We start from the raw sequence: 14,867 nt of genomic DNA on the forward strand, positions 1-14,867 counted from the left end.
CCAAACTTTAGCAGCACATTTATGATTTTTCCCCAAGATATGCAAAGAATGGAAGAATTGAGCCACACCCATTCCAAGCAAATTGTTCCTTCCAGCCTTCCTGAGGGACGTAGCCTGGCCTTGGGGTCCCTCAGCTGAGGGCCACTGGAACCATCAGCCCGGACCTGGCTGCAGGTGACCAGAGTCTTTAAGGACAACGACGTGTTTTCCATGATGGATGTATTCTTTTGCAAAAAGGTGTGAGTACCCATTCTCCTGCAGAAAACCAGGAACAGCTTTCCTTGAGAGGGAACAAGATGAACCATCTTCTGAACGTGGGGAGAGGGGACTCTCCAAAATAGTAGAGACGCCCGAACACAATGCAAATTGTGTTCCTCAAAAGCCTCTCTTTAGAAAAGAGAATTGCCCGACAGCCAAGCTTTTCCATGTCCCGCGTTACCGGGTCCCTTTTTGGTGGCTCAGGAGGACTGGTTGAGGACACTTTTCTGCAGGCGGGCAACCCCATCACCCCACAGCCGCTGGAAGGACTGCGGAGAAGAGAAGCAAACGCCTACAGCACAGTCGCCATCCCGGAGTCCACCTCCCTCACTGTGTGGGAGAGACTAGCAGCCCACAGCAGAGGGAAAACCCCACCCACCTTCATGATGTGTGATGGAAACTGGGGCCCGCCATAAGACTGCCAGTGAGGCGCTCGCGCAGGGAGATGTAAAACGTGTACTTGAAGCAACTTAGGTCGAAGTGCCCACAGATGATGCTCTGGGAAATCAAAGATGCGGTTGTAGTGATGATATGAACGCAACCCACCTGCAAGAATCAGGTGCATTCCCCATGCTTCGTGGCATGAGAGTGAAAAAAATAAGTTTGATACGTATGATTTTAAAAACGCAAGGCTACCTTTGCGGAGGATTTCGGTGTCCAGTGCGATTCTACCTTCCCAATTTATTTCAATTGGACAACCAAAAAAACCTTGAAGGGGCAATCTTCTCATTGGGAAATAAGGGCTTGTTGCAGGTGTGGTGCCTTACTGGGTAAGAGTGGGTTAACCAAGGGAAAGGCCAAATTCACCGTGTTCTTGTTTTAAGAAAGAATGGGTGTGTTCCTCGTGAGATGTTGCTTTGATCCCTGGGTACACAGGGGCTGTCATTCCCGCTCTAATTCTGGCTCTCTAATTCCATGTGGTGCTGTTTTAACTAAATATTAAGAGCTTGCAGGATGGACACACGTTACAGAATAAAAACACGTCAAATATCTCTCAATCCATCTTTCTGTTTAAGAAATGAGAAGTGGTCTATTCAAAGTGAAACACAGGCAAAAATAGGTAACTGCCCTTAGTTAAGGCTGACCAACTTGGACCTTTGGGAGCATTTTGCCTGTCCAGACATAAAGAACCTCCTGTCACCGGCTGTGTTCTCCAAGTGCCTGTTCCTGGCCCAGGCATCATCTCACCTCTGCCTCCTCAGAGCCCTCGCCTGCCCAGTCCCCTTCCTGTTCCCTGGCTCCATCCACCTGTCACCCTTCTCCTCCCATCTCCTCATGCTGGGATAGGCAAACCCACATGCAACACTCACTCCTTCCAGAAAACAGAGCTCCAAGGACTTGTCCCAAATCAGAATAACATGGGACATGTAAATCTTTCGGGACTTGCTGGTAGACAGAGAGAGCTATTTTGGGGCCAAGGACTCTTGAACGCAGCTGAAATCTGCTCACAAAGTGCTGAACCGCTCCTCGGAGAGGGGCCGTGTTTCTTCCAAGCCAGTTTGTTCTGATCTAATGTTATCACGCTTCATAGCACAACTCTAGGTTACGCTTGGGATGACTGATCTTAATCATGATTTAGAAAACTCAAGAATACTGGACACAGAATCGGTGAAAATAACTCAAGTCCAGGTCAGACTTCTGAATATACCTCGTTGGATTTGATGACACAAGCCTACTTACTTGCATTTGACTGGCCTCTCAGATTAATATAAAGAATATTTATATGGATCACTGAGGGTTGGTTAATTCTAGCCTTAAATGCAAAATTTATAGACTAGCAGGAAAAGAAGGACAAGAGGAACAAAACGACAAGTCGATGTGTGGGAACCCCCATCAGAGCCCTTAATGGAAATGGCCCCTGAGCACTGGTAAGTGAGGTGTGTCTCACGGCATTACGGTGGGAACGACAGAGCAGCTGGCTGATAATCATGAGTGACTGGCAGTCTGCCTTATTAGCTTCTGACCCCGCCCCAGTCTGCCTTTTAGAGAAGAGCTCAAGAAGGATGAAGCTCTCACTATCACGGGGCTAAGAGCTCAGCCCGGCAGCTGCTTTCTGTAATGTGCTGAAAAGATCCATCTGTACACAAAAGCAGCTGCATGCTTGCAGGAGATCTTTTTTATTTCGTTTTTTGCAATTAATCAAATTGAGAGAGCCAGAGAAAAATTGGGTAAACATGTGAAATGCTGCAAGGAAAGCCAGCTGACTCTGAAGCATCTCTGGGGTAATTAAAGAAGCCTTTGTAAACTCACAGAAAAGGAAAGAGAGAGAGAAAGAACAGAGCGAGAGCTGTGGGAGGGACAGACTTTCAGATTCCGTCAGGACCGCTGAGACTTCTGGACTGGTATTCAGTTCTAGATCCGATTTCCAGCCACTGGGATTACTGGACATTTTGATAATGTCTGTGTGATTATCAACACTTAGTGTTGCCTTGAGGGTTAACATTGGGCATAGGCCAAGTTAGTCATCCAGATTTACTAGGAAGCAGTCCACTGTTGTTAACCGTTAGGCTCTCATTTTTAATAATGTACATCTAAAGCAGCTTAGGCTACATGTCACCTTGGTGGAGCCATAGGATAATTCAGCATAGAAAAAACTCATTAGCCTATCTGTGCAGGGAAATAGCTCCCAGCTGAAATGCTGGGGAGCAAACACCTTGTTCCTAGGTATTTTACTGATTTCATTCTCTAGGTAGTTCCGACTTTCTACAGTGAAAATCAGGCAGGTGAGACCTAGGTCTCAATCCAGGTTCCATCTGGGTGACGCGGAACAAGACTCCACTTTTCTGAGCCTCAGTTTCCCATAAGGTAGAGGTAATAAAACTTGCCTTTCTGCACTGGGGTGAGAATGAAGCCCATGTGTGCTGCAGGGCCGGGCAGGGCTAGGGTTAGGGTTGGGGTGTGCTGCAGGGCCGGACAGTGCTAGGGTTAGAGTTGGGGTGTGCTGCAGGGCCGGGCAGGGCTAGGGTTAGGGTTGGGGTGTGCTGCAGGGCCGGGCAGAGCTAGGGTTAGAGTTGAGGGGTGCTGCAGGGCCGGGCGGGGCTAGGGTTATGGTTGAGGGGTGCTGCAGGGCCGGGTGGGGCTAGGGTTAGGGTTGGGGTGTGCTGCAGGGCCGGGCAGTGCTAGGGTTAGAGTTGAGGGGTGCTGCAGGGGTTTCCTGCTTTCTGCCTTCCTCTTCCCTCTACCAGGCCCAGAGTTCCCTGGGTGGGTGGTGAGCAGCTGCGGAAACATCGCGACCTATTTCCTCTCACACATGTTCAGAGACCTCTCGATGGCTTCCCACATCTAGATGCATCCACTCCTCACCTGACACGGTCAAGGGAAGAAAAAGGGCTAAAAACACCAGCTCCCCGAGAAGCCCAGAAGTTACATCCTCCAACTGCCCATCAACAAAGCTCTTGATCCCACACACACAGCTAAAGCACAGGGGAAATGCAGCTGCTGCTGCTTGAAGATCACACAAAGTGCCCCGGGGTGTGGAAGGAGAGGAAAGAGGGAAAAAAGTGAAGAGGACATTCATGAGAAACCATGCCCCAAATGCCAGAGAAGTATTCAAATATTAAAATGTGAAACTGGCTGTTTTTGAAATAATTTTGAGTGCAATTTTACAAACAATGGGATTATTGTGAAATCTCTTGTTGAAATAAATGCATCGTGAGATAGAGAGGACCTCAATGCCAGTCTTCCTAGATAGTTGGCACTTGTTTACCCAAATCATCTTACTCCCACTCCCAAACCTGCGAAAATGTAAGAAGCGAACAGCGTCCCTGTTGAGGGTTTAGTTGACAAGCATGTCAGGTGCCATAATGCAAGGTCAAATTTACGATGGCGTGGAATTCATATGCTCTCTGCACTTCATTGTGTGTTTGGGCTTATTAGCAAAGCATTTGTATCGTGTCGAGCTGCAGGGTATACCCATATTGAAGGACACAGTGTTACTTTTAGACTTAGGATTCTTTGGGCGTTGTTTTCATAACGTGCTTTTGATTGCACTTTTTTTTTAAAGTCCATATTCAAGAAAGCAAAAATCCTAAAGTAAATGTTTCTGTGGAGATGGCAGGATTGATTTTACAAAGATTTGCTTTATCCCTCATGGTTCTATAAACCGAAGTTAGACAATTACAGGAATAACCCTGTAAGCTTCATTCCCATTTCACAGTTGAGAAAGTTGAAAAGACTGAATCTAGCTATGAGAATGCCTCTAGGAATATATTTTAGTTATGAGCAGAGTTATTTACATTTTGAATGTCCCATGTGGAAAGTATGACAGGCCTAAGACATTCTACATTCCTAAATTATTAATCAATACAATAAAAGAAGTGTGCGGTGGGGGTCTCAGAAGTGGATACCAGGCAGCGTGATGTGGCGTGGGACCGGCCATCAGCACCTGAGAGCTTTTTAGAAACTCACATTCTTGGGCCCTGGACTCTTTGCTTTCAGAAGTCCTGCAGGTGATCTGTGTTTCAGAACCTTCTTCATATAGATTAGGGGGCAAAAAACTATGACATATGTGATTTTTTTTCCCCACACTTGTGTCACAAGGACCTTCTCCCCAGTTCCCCACCCTCCCTTCTCCATGTAGTGAGAGAACTGCCCCTCTCCCCACACCACCTGCCTTGACTGGCCACCTGGCTGCCCGGGCAGGGACCACATTTCCCAGCAGCCCTTGCAGCTGTTGCTGACCACCGCCTGGCAACGGGCCTTTCTCCATTCCACAAGTGTGTATGGAACTTTCGTTCTCAGACCACTTCCTTAGGCATCAAATAAATTAGATATGATTTTTTTTTTCTGTATTTGGAAACTGTAACATGTTATACCTAAACAGACACATGAGAATACGTTATAAAACATATAAATTGTGGCTCATTTAATAAAATCTACCCAGCAAGATCCACTTGGGAGAGTAGTAACTTGTGCTTCTGCTAGTAGAATTTGAAGAGCCACCATGAAGGCATCTTTTTCTTCTTTCTCAGCTTTTTAAAATCCCGGGAGCAATGTTTTTGACATCCCAGGTGTTTTGGAGTCTTCGCTGTGTATAGGACCTTAAAACTGAGCTGGCTGTATCGCTTCCTGGCTGATCCAATCCTGTGCTGGACCTCTCGCTGGGTCTTGGGGTTCTCAGTGCCTGTTCAGAAAGGCTGGCAATGTTTGGCTGGGAGGAAAAGCTCCATAAACACACGCTGAAGACATGACTCTGTGGGTCCGTCAGATGAAACACAGCATCCCCCAGCATCCACTGAGGGGCCCAGTGCTCATGGGCATGGTTCTGTATTTTGGAGATGCCGTAACTACAGCTTCTTGAAGAATGCAACTAAGGGAAACGCTACTGTGGATCTGCACACAACAGAAAAGACTTCTCTGACCCCTCAACTGTGTGCTAAGTATTGATGGAGATACCGTGTGGAATTCAGATAGAGAGAGGTGCAGATCCAGTATCCCAGGAATGGGAAAACCTGAATAAACACTGGACCTGTGGAAATTCCAAAGGGTTGTCATGCCCCTTTGTAGAGATGCTAAAGGCCAGGCAGGGGGAGCAGCAGAAGCCTGTGGGCTGCAGGATGGGGACCCCCACGGGAGAGCCCTGGGGTCGTGTGAGCCCTGGGCAGGTCCACTCGGTCTTGTGAGGCCTCTGCCTCCTCGCCAGCACCCGGGGCGGGATTCACCAGGGCCGCTGCCCACATGCGAAGGCCTGGTGACCTCCGCAGCCGTTGGTTGGTAACTGCTTGGGAGACCACGCCCTGGCTTGGCAGGCTCAGGAAGAGCTGTAGACACCGCCCGCCCTCCCTACAGAGAGAAAACAAGCCCCTCACCCCGACAACACGGGCAGTGACAGCCTCAAGTCAGAGGGGCGGAGAATACAACCCTGCTCCTTTGACATTTGAAAAAGAAATCCTGGAGAACAGATTTCAAAGAACAAGCAACTTATATATAAAATCAAACCAAAGATATCTAAAAGAAAAAAATGAACCAAGTGACGGGACTTCTCTTCTTTCACTATCCTTGTCTCTGTTCTCTCTCCCCCTACGTCCCTCCCTCCCTCCATTCCTCTTCCTCTCATTCTATCAGGACCCAAGCACTGAAGCCTGTGTTCCATAGACAATTGTTTTTATCTCTCAGACCAAAAGTATTATTGTAACACTCTGTCTTCAGAGCATAGTACACAGATACCAACATCACCGAAGACCAATAAAATGAACACCGTGCACATGGGCGCACACAGACACGCACAGACACACACACACACGCGCGGCCAAAAGAAACGGCCCATTTCAGAGCCGAGGACAAGGCGTGGGAAGAAGACGCACTTGGCTTCACCCAGGCGGGTGGCGGCAAAGCTCTGAGACGCATGCGCTGCACACTCCTTCCATCATCCCGTTCCCACCTTCCACACACACCTGCGGGAGGTCGGACATGTCCTGATTGCGTGTTCATCACTGTGACAAGCTGAACATGAGAAGGATGCCGCTGATCCTGGGTGCGCCGGCTTTCCCAGCCCTCACGCATGGGTGCAGACCCCATAATGGGGAGGGAGACGCGGGAAGTTCTTCCAACATCAGTGCAAAGGGGAAGCTGAGGTTTTTGTACTGGGAGGAGGGTCAGACCCCTCTCTTCCTCATCTCCCTCCCTCTCCCCCTTCTCTGTTTCCAGCTCCCTGTGGACTCTGTCCCACCCACAAGCTTGAGGCTGCTGCCATCTGGGAGGCTCTGGGAGAGAGATGGGCCGGCCCGGACAGGGGCCCACTTTCTGCAGGGGAGGCGTGTGGCTGGAGAATGCCTAGGAGCAGGTGGGTGGCCATGAACCCTGACCCTGCAGGTCAAGAAACGCTTCCCAGGATAATATGTGGTGGATCACGTCCACCTAAAAGGTATGTCCAAGTCCTGACTCCAGGACCTGTGAAGGTGGCCTGGTTTGGATGGAAGGTTTTGTAGATGTCCTCAAGTTACGATGAGGTCATCCTGGATTACAGTGAGCTCTAAATGCAATGACCGATGTTCTCACAAGAGAAAGGTGAGGGATCTTTTCTTTCTTTCTGTTTTTTTTTTTTTTGAGATGGAGTTTCGCTCTTGTTGTCCAGGCTGGAGTGCAATGGCACGACCTTGGCTCACTGCCACCTCCACCTCCACCTCCCGGGTTCAAGCAATTCTCCTGCCTCAGCCTCCAGAATAGCTGGGATTACAGGTGCCCACAACCACACCGGGCTAATTTTTTTTTTGTATTTTTAGCAGAGATGGGGTTTCACCATGTTGGCCAGGCTGGTCTTGAACTCCTGACCTCAGGTAATCCACCCACCTCAGCCTCCCAAAATGCTGCAATTAGAGGCATGAAGCACTGTGCCTGACCACGGAATGGGAATTTTGGACATAGATACACGGCATTTCACACAAGGAGAGACACCACACACGATGGAGGCAGAGATTTGGAATGACATGGCTACCAGGCCAGGGACGCCAGGGATTGCCGCAGCCACCAGAAGCTGAAAGAGGCGAAGACAGAGCCTCCTGCAGAGCTCCCACTCTGCCAACGCCTTGACTTTGCACTTCTGGCCTCCAGGACGGTGGGGGGCTGCTTCTGCTGTTTCAGGATGCCTGCCTGTGGTGCCGCCTCGCAGCAGCCCTAGAGGGTAACATGCAGGGAAGTGGGAAGTAAGTGGAGACTTGCAGGATGCAGAAGGTGCAGGTGAAGGTGCTGAGGAGGGAAACAGTGTTCCGGGCAGAGGGCACGGCTGGGCAAAGGCCCTGTCGCCCAGACGCCGTGAGTGGAGCTTGAGTGTGGCATGAAGTGACCCAATAGAACAGAATCTGCCGATGCACGGGGTGCACTCATGGGGAGGTGGGGGACCGACTTACACCACAGGACACAGACACTGCTCTTCGCCCATGTTGAACAGTGAGTCGATTCTACTGATGAGCAAGTGTTCCAGAGGGTTGGGGTCCTAGAGGAACAACAACCCGCAAGCCTGGAAATCTCTGCAAAGGACAGTGTCAAAACTCATCTGAGGCATCCATGTCTGTCCTAGAGCAAGCTTCCCTGAGGCACTGGGGGACCTAGGCTCCTGGCAGTTTTCAGGAGGCAGCCCTGGGCTAGGGGCTCCCCAGGACTTGCAAGCAAAGCAAGTTCCAAAAACCCAATCTGCATTCCCCCATGTGAGAAGTGCCTGATAAGAAAGTAGCTTCTCTATTTCCTGGGATGGGGATTTTTGCTTTGGGGTATCCGATAATATTATTTGTAAACTAGCCATCACCATCCTTCATTTTCTTCTGGCTTAGCAGATTCAAGATTTATGGCACTATCACTGCCTTAAAGTTATCAAAAATCATTTTAAAAGAAAACGAAGGAATTACAGAAAAGTGGAGTTTGTGGGAAAGCTGATTGTGGTCCCTTGAAGTTACTGCTTACAGAATCAGCTGACTTTGGAGAGAAGAGAAAGCCATTATCAGAATCAAGCAGCAAATTACTGGCTCTGGAGTTCCCAGCTTGCTACCATATCACCTGTCTAAACCAAAACAAAGCATTTTGTTGAAGGTGGGGAGGGGCGGGAAGAAAAGGCAGATCAAAGAGTAGCTCATCCATGTGTCAGTTAGATTAGCATTTGAAATTTCCTGTGAATGTACCCACATGTTTATGACAGGCATGGTGTTCAGCTTTAGCAGCATCATGGAGAGTTACGAAATTCTCTGTGTAAAAATAGCGAGGTCATGAGGAAACCGCTCCTCCTGTGTAAGTCCTGACAAGCCACGCCAACACCGTCACGCTGGGACTGGCCTTTGGATGGCACGGGGAGGGCGGAGTCACGCAGGCACATGTGACACGCCCTTGCTCTGCGGCCGGTGGGATCCCTGGTAGCTTCGCAGTCACGTGGGGCTTAGTCATAGAACACAGGTCAGGTCCTGCTGAGCCCCCTTTCCCAGTGCGTGATGCGCAAGCCACCCAACCCAGGGCCCGGCAGCTGGGATGGGGCGAGCCCTGGGCCGCAGGGAGGAAGTGGGGAAGGCCTGGGGGCAGACGTGCCTGAGCGAGGGCCTTCCTATTCCTGCTCTCCCTGCCTGCTCTGAGGACGTGGGCCCTGTCCTCCTTATCTGTAAAGCCCTGATGGTGGATGCGGCTTCCTGGAGCTGCTGTGGAAACCACTGGTTAATATTTTACAGGTCGCTGGGTTACAAACTGTCAAGTCAGAGGAACACTACATGCCGGTACCAGCTGATCCTCTGTAGCCACCTGTATGTCCCTCCTGAGCCGTGGCAGGGAGTGACGCCTTTGCCGATACCACCATCTGCAGGGTCAACATGACCCCGGGCCCTGGTCTTGGTAACTAGAGGAACCACACCGACTTCAGGCATTGCTCACAGCCAGAGCTGGTGTTAACAGAACGGGACAATGTTTGAATTCACCTGCAGAGGAACTCACACATTCCTTGCCACCAGGCACAATGGCTCTTGATAGTCTGTGTGCAGGGAACAAATGTGTTGGCTGCATGCTCAGGCCATGCGTACACATAAGAGCTGTCGTTTGGGTCTTGGCTAAGATAAACCGAATCTTCCTGAAAACACAGATTCCCATCACGGAGTCCATGATAGGAAAGATGTTCAGCTCTGCTGCTATCATGGGGAAATAGAGTGGTTGATCTGAAATCTCCAGATTCTAATCAAGGAGAAGAATGCTATGCTGTGGCCACAGACCCCACCACAGTCTCACAGAAAACCTGGCTCAGAGCCCATCTTCTGATCAGTGCCACACCTTCACATGGGTGTGCAGCATTTTACTGGGCGACTGCCTTTCAGAACCTTCTGGAATTTTCCAGAGCCTCCAGATTCTAATAAAGAAAAAGAATGCAATGTGTGGTCATTAATCTCACCATGGTCCTGCAAAAGAACTGGCTCTGAGCTGATCTCCTAAGGGGCCCCACGTCGTCACATAGGTGTGTGGTTATTTTACTGGGCAGCTGCCTTTCAGAACCTTCTGGAATTTTCCAGAGCCCTCCAGGTTCTAATCAAGGAAAAGAATGCAACATGTGGTCATTAACCTCACCATGGTCTCACAAAAGACCTGGATGTGAGCTGATCTCCTAAGGGGCTCCATGTCTTCACATGGGCGTGCAGCATTTTACTGGGTGAGTCCTTAACTTTGCAAGACACATTAGAAAGACAAAGGATGATAGCAATTTACAATTATATTTAAAGAAAAGGAGGGCGGAAGACACAGCATGAGACACAATGATACATTGAACAGAACTAGATTTGGGCTCAGGAAAGCTTGGGTAGCAGCCCAGCATTGATGGGGTGCTTACTATGGGCTAGATTCTCATGCAACAGGTCAGAAGTACAGTTTCTTAGTCCTGTCTACTGTACAAGGAGGCAAGTGCTATTATTATGCTCCCCACTTTGCGGATGTTGAAACTCATGAGGTTTAGAAAGACTGAGTAATGCGTGACCAGCCTGGCCAACACGGTGAAACCCTGTCTCTACCAAAAATACAAAACTTCTCCGGGTGCGGTGGTGCATGCCTGTAATCCCAGCTACTCAGGAGGCTGAGGAAGGAGAATCTCTTAAACACAGGAGGCGGAGGTTGCAGTGAGTTGAGATCGTGCCACTGCACTCCAGCCTGGAAGACAGAGCGAGACTGTGTCTCAAAAAAAAAAAAAAAAAAAAGAAAACCCAAGTAACACGCAAGTCCACACAGCAGGGTCTGACACCAGCATCAACAGGTCGGAGCTGCGCTGTGCTCCTGGCTGCTACGTGGTTTGTGACTTCACCAACCTGACGACCTGGTCTTTGGTTTCTTGATGCTTGAAGTCCTGGATTTCTTATGAAAAAGACCTCCATGAACAGGCTAGAGGGTGCTTTCTCCTTCATGTCACATGTATGCTCTGAAGACTCAAAATATATTAATAACTCCATAACTCATTTCCTTCTACATGAAAACTATCACAGAGCAACAATAAATGATGACGCACTATAGGAATTTGTCATTAAGTGAAGTATCTTTTAAAACTCTGTTATTAAAAATGGCATTTAAATGAATGATTCAACAATAAACACCTAGCATGCACGGTGTATGTTACGAACATAAGACTGCCACTGAGCTTGCATTTTGAACTTGAACCTTTCGAGTGTTTTCTGCCTGACATTAAATTTCTACATGATATTTTTGGGCCTAAAAAGACCAGTATCCTTTCAAAATGCGATGATTTATTATTCCTAGGTAGAGGCCTTTTAATTTTATGCCTACATCAAAATCAGGATTATCCAGGAAGGCTTTTCACAAGGGGTAAAGAACAGGGTTTGAAAGATGCAAACACACTGGCAGAACATAGTCAGTTTCGTGGCTTGTCTGATAGGTTGTGATGGTTCGTGGCTGGCCTGATAGGTTGTGATGGTTCGTGGCTGGCCTGATAGATTGTGACTGTCCTGAAATTATAATAAAGTGTCTGAACTACTGACATTTCTCCAGGATTCCAGTATCTATGGATGGGTAATTTCCTAGTTGGCCCTGATCTCAGATTTTGAATGAGGTAGGTAACATCCTGAGGCTGCACAGAACCTCTGAACAGCGGGTTGGAGTGGGATGGGGGTCAGTGGGCTGGGGTGGGATGGGGGTCAGTGGGTTTAGGAGCTGGATGCCTGTGTCCTACCCTGTCCCTCCCTTAGGGTGGATTGGCCTCAGCCAGACTGCTTGGTCTCTCTGAGCTCCACCCACCACCCTTAAAACATGGGCTAGATTCTGGGGGCTTTGCACCCCTCGGTTGGCACAGGACAGGCCTGTTCAGGTTTTAGCACCATCGGCCACGATCTGTGAGCTGCTGGCCTGGATTCTTCCCACTGGAGGCCAAGTCCAAGATGAGATGCAGGAAATCCCCTGTGTGAGAGTCGGCCCTGTGCACGGCAGCAGGGTTCATAGACAGAGACAGGGCGGAAGGCTGGATTCCAACACACTGGCCACCCCCACACCCACACACACACTCCACAGACACCACACACACCACACACACACTCCACACGCCCCCCACACTACATGCACACCACACACACACTCCACAGACACCACAGACACTTCACACACACCACACAACCACACACACTCCAGATGCCACATACACACCACACACATCACACGCCTCCCCAACACACACTATACACACACCACACAACCACACACACTCCAGATGCCACATACACACCACACACATCACACGCCTCCCCAACACACACTATACACACACCACACACACCCCACACACACTACACACACACCACACACACACTCCACACGCCCCCCACACTACATGCACACCACACACACACTCCACAGTCACCACAGACACTTCACACACACCACACAGACACAGTCACAACACAGCACACACCCATGTGCACACACACTACCACACATGGTGCTCCTTCCTGCTGTCCCATGGCGCTGGAAGGACAGACTCCCACCACCCTTGGCCGCGGTAGCCGGATGCTGCCCGGCAGACACACTTTCCCTTGCACCCTCCGCGAGGGCAGCTGACGGGGGAAAGTGAAGGCCACAGCTGGTCCCACAGGTCCCTAAGCTGGAGCTGGGGCAGCCGTGGCTTGGAGCTGGGTGGTGGAGGTGTCACTTGCTCCAACCCAGAACAGGCAGAGGCTCAGGGACCTGGAAGCTTCAGGAGAGGGCCTGAGGTGTCCTGGAAGCCACCAGGACCCTGTGAGGTGCTGAGAAGAGCCACTATGTCACTGCCCGGGCGTTCTGCCTCCCCGTCCCCATGTGTACTGCATCACCACCCTCGCCACAGGACAGCAAGCCCAGCCGGGTCTCTGTCTTATCACCGTGGTGTCCCCAGGACCTGGCGCAGCCCACAGCACATGGCAGGCACATGGTACATGGCACACAGTAGGCACACAACACCCAGCAGGCACACAGCACACAGTAGGCACACAGTAGCACACAGCAAGTGCTTGACAAATGCCTGTCAAGTGGATGAGAGAACAGCAAGGGAAGTGCTGGCTCTTCCCTCTTACCCCAAGCCGCGCCCACACAGCTCAGCACCCGCCATGTGTGTCTGGAGAGGAGACCACCTGGTGAGCCCCAGGGAGCTGAGCGTAGGAGCCAGGAAAGAAGGCTTCTCCCAGAAAACTGAAGCCTTGATTCTGGAGGAACAAGGGACACCCCAAGGGAAGTGTGGGTGAGCCACCTGAGGAAATGGGGCTTGGCACCAAAGTTGGGGTGCAGGGGACGAAGGGACGCAGAGAAAGTCACGGTGGTCACGGCTGTGGACCCAGCTGTCTTCCCTTAGCTCGAGGCTGACGCTTCAGATGCGAAGCCCCCAGGAGACAGAGGGCCCTGGGGTGGGCACGGGTGAGGCTGGGCGCAGTGGGAGCAGCTGCAGTGGCCCAGACCACCCCAGGTGGCCCTCCTCCAGGGCAGACCCCCAGTGTCTCCAGAGACAGAGCAGGACCTGCAACCCAGGAAGAGCACAGCTGTGCTCAGCCCACAAAGCACGAATCCCACCTTGTCTCGGGTGAGGTATGCTAAAGGGTTCGCTCTCGCTTGGTGCGAGCATTCTTCTGTGAATCCATTACGGGTCTCAAAGTCCTCATGCAGGGAACACACGCTCCTGTAGGCTTCCTCCCAACGCTGGTAAAACAGAAACCTCTAAAATCAGGTCAGCCCCCGCAGCATCTGGTGCAGCTGTGACCGTCACGGCCAGGTGACCTCAGACATGCTGCACACACCTGGGAGGCCGCAGAGGGGCAGCTGTGAAGTGGGGCTGTGACGCCCAGAGGCACTCAGGCATTCAGACCTGCACTGACCCAGGACAAGGACCTCAGCGTGGGGTGTTTTTCTTCCTTTCAGGAAGCCCCCCAGGCACTGATTTGGGCCTGAGCTAGGCCTGCTTGAAGGAAGGAATGAATGATGAATGAATGAATGCTCTCTGCCTGGCTTCTGCCAGTTCTTATGTCTGGCTTTCTCTGGGCCTCCAGACTGTTTTACAAAATACCTTGTTAGTCACAAGGTCTATCACACCAACAGCAGAAAATTCCAGAGACAGTGGCGAGAAAAGTTCGCCCAAGAAAAGGAGGGGGAAATATTGGGATCTGGAAAACCACGTTACCGACCTCGGAGCTGTCCTCTGAGCACAGGTGTCATAGTGATTAAGTGTCATTCCATCAAAAGAGGTCAGGAATAAACCTCTGTAGGTGGAATCAGGGTAAATTTTTCAAATTCCTCTTCTACACATGTTGTAAAAACAAACGAAGTTGAATCTACAAGATTTAGGACTCCGTGAGGATCAAGTCTTACAAAAATACTGCTGGGACCTCTTCTATCTTCTTGAGCAAATCTAGTTGTTTTGTTTGTTTTTGAAATTGCGTGAAATGTTTTAATGTACCTCCCATTAAAACTGAAGGTTGGGCACAGTGGCTCACGCCTGTAATCGCAGCACTTTGGGAGACCAAGTGGGAGTAACCCTGGTGTTCGAGACAAGCTGGGGCAACATGGAGAGACCTTGTCTCCACAAAAAATAAAAATAAAACAATCAGCCTGGTGTGGCAGTGTGTGCCTGTCTGTGGCCCCAGCTACTTGGGGAGATTGAGGTGGGAGGTCGTTTGAGCCCCAGAGATTGAGGGGTCAGT

General features: G+C 50.3%; 1 protein-coding gene across 2 annotated transcripts in view; it reads right to left on the reverse strand.

Moving 5' to 3' along the window:
- The window catches only part of MBP (myelin basic protein), a 157,988-nt gene that overhangs the window by 128,660 nt on the left and 14,461 nt on the right, over window positions 1–14,867 (reverse strand). The gene's annotated exons all lie outside the window — the stretch shown is intronic.

The sequence above is a fragment of the Colobus angolensis genome, unplaced genomic scaffold (assembly GCF_000951035.1).
Source record: "Colobus angolensis palliatus isolate OR3802 unplaced genomic scaffold, Cang.pa_1.0 Scaffold287, whole genome shotgun sequence".
Lineage (NCBI taxonomy): Eukaryota > Metazoa > Chordata > Mammalia > Primates > Cercopithecidae > Colobus > Colobus angolensis.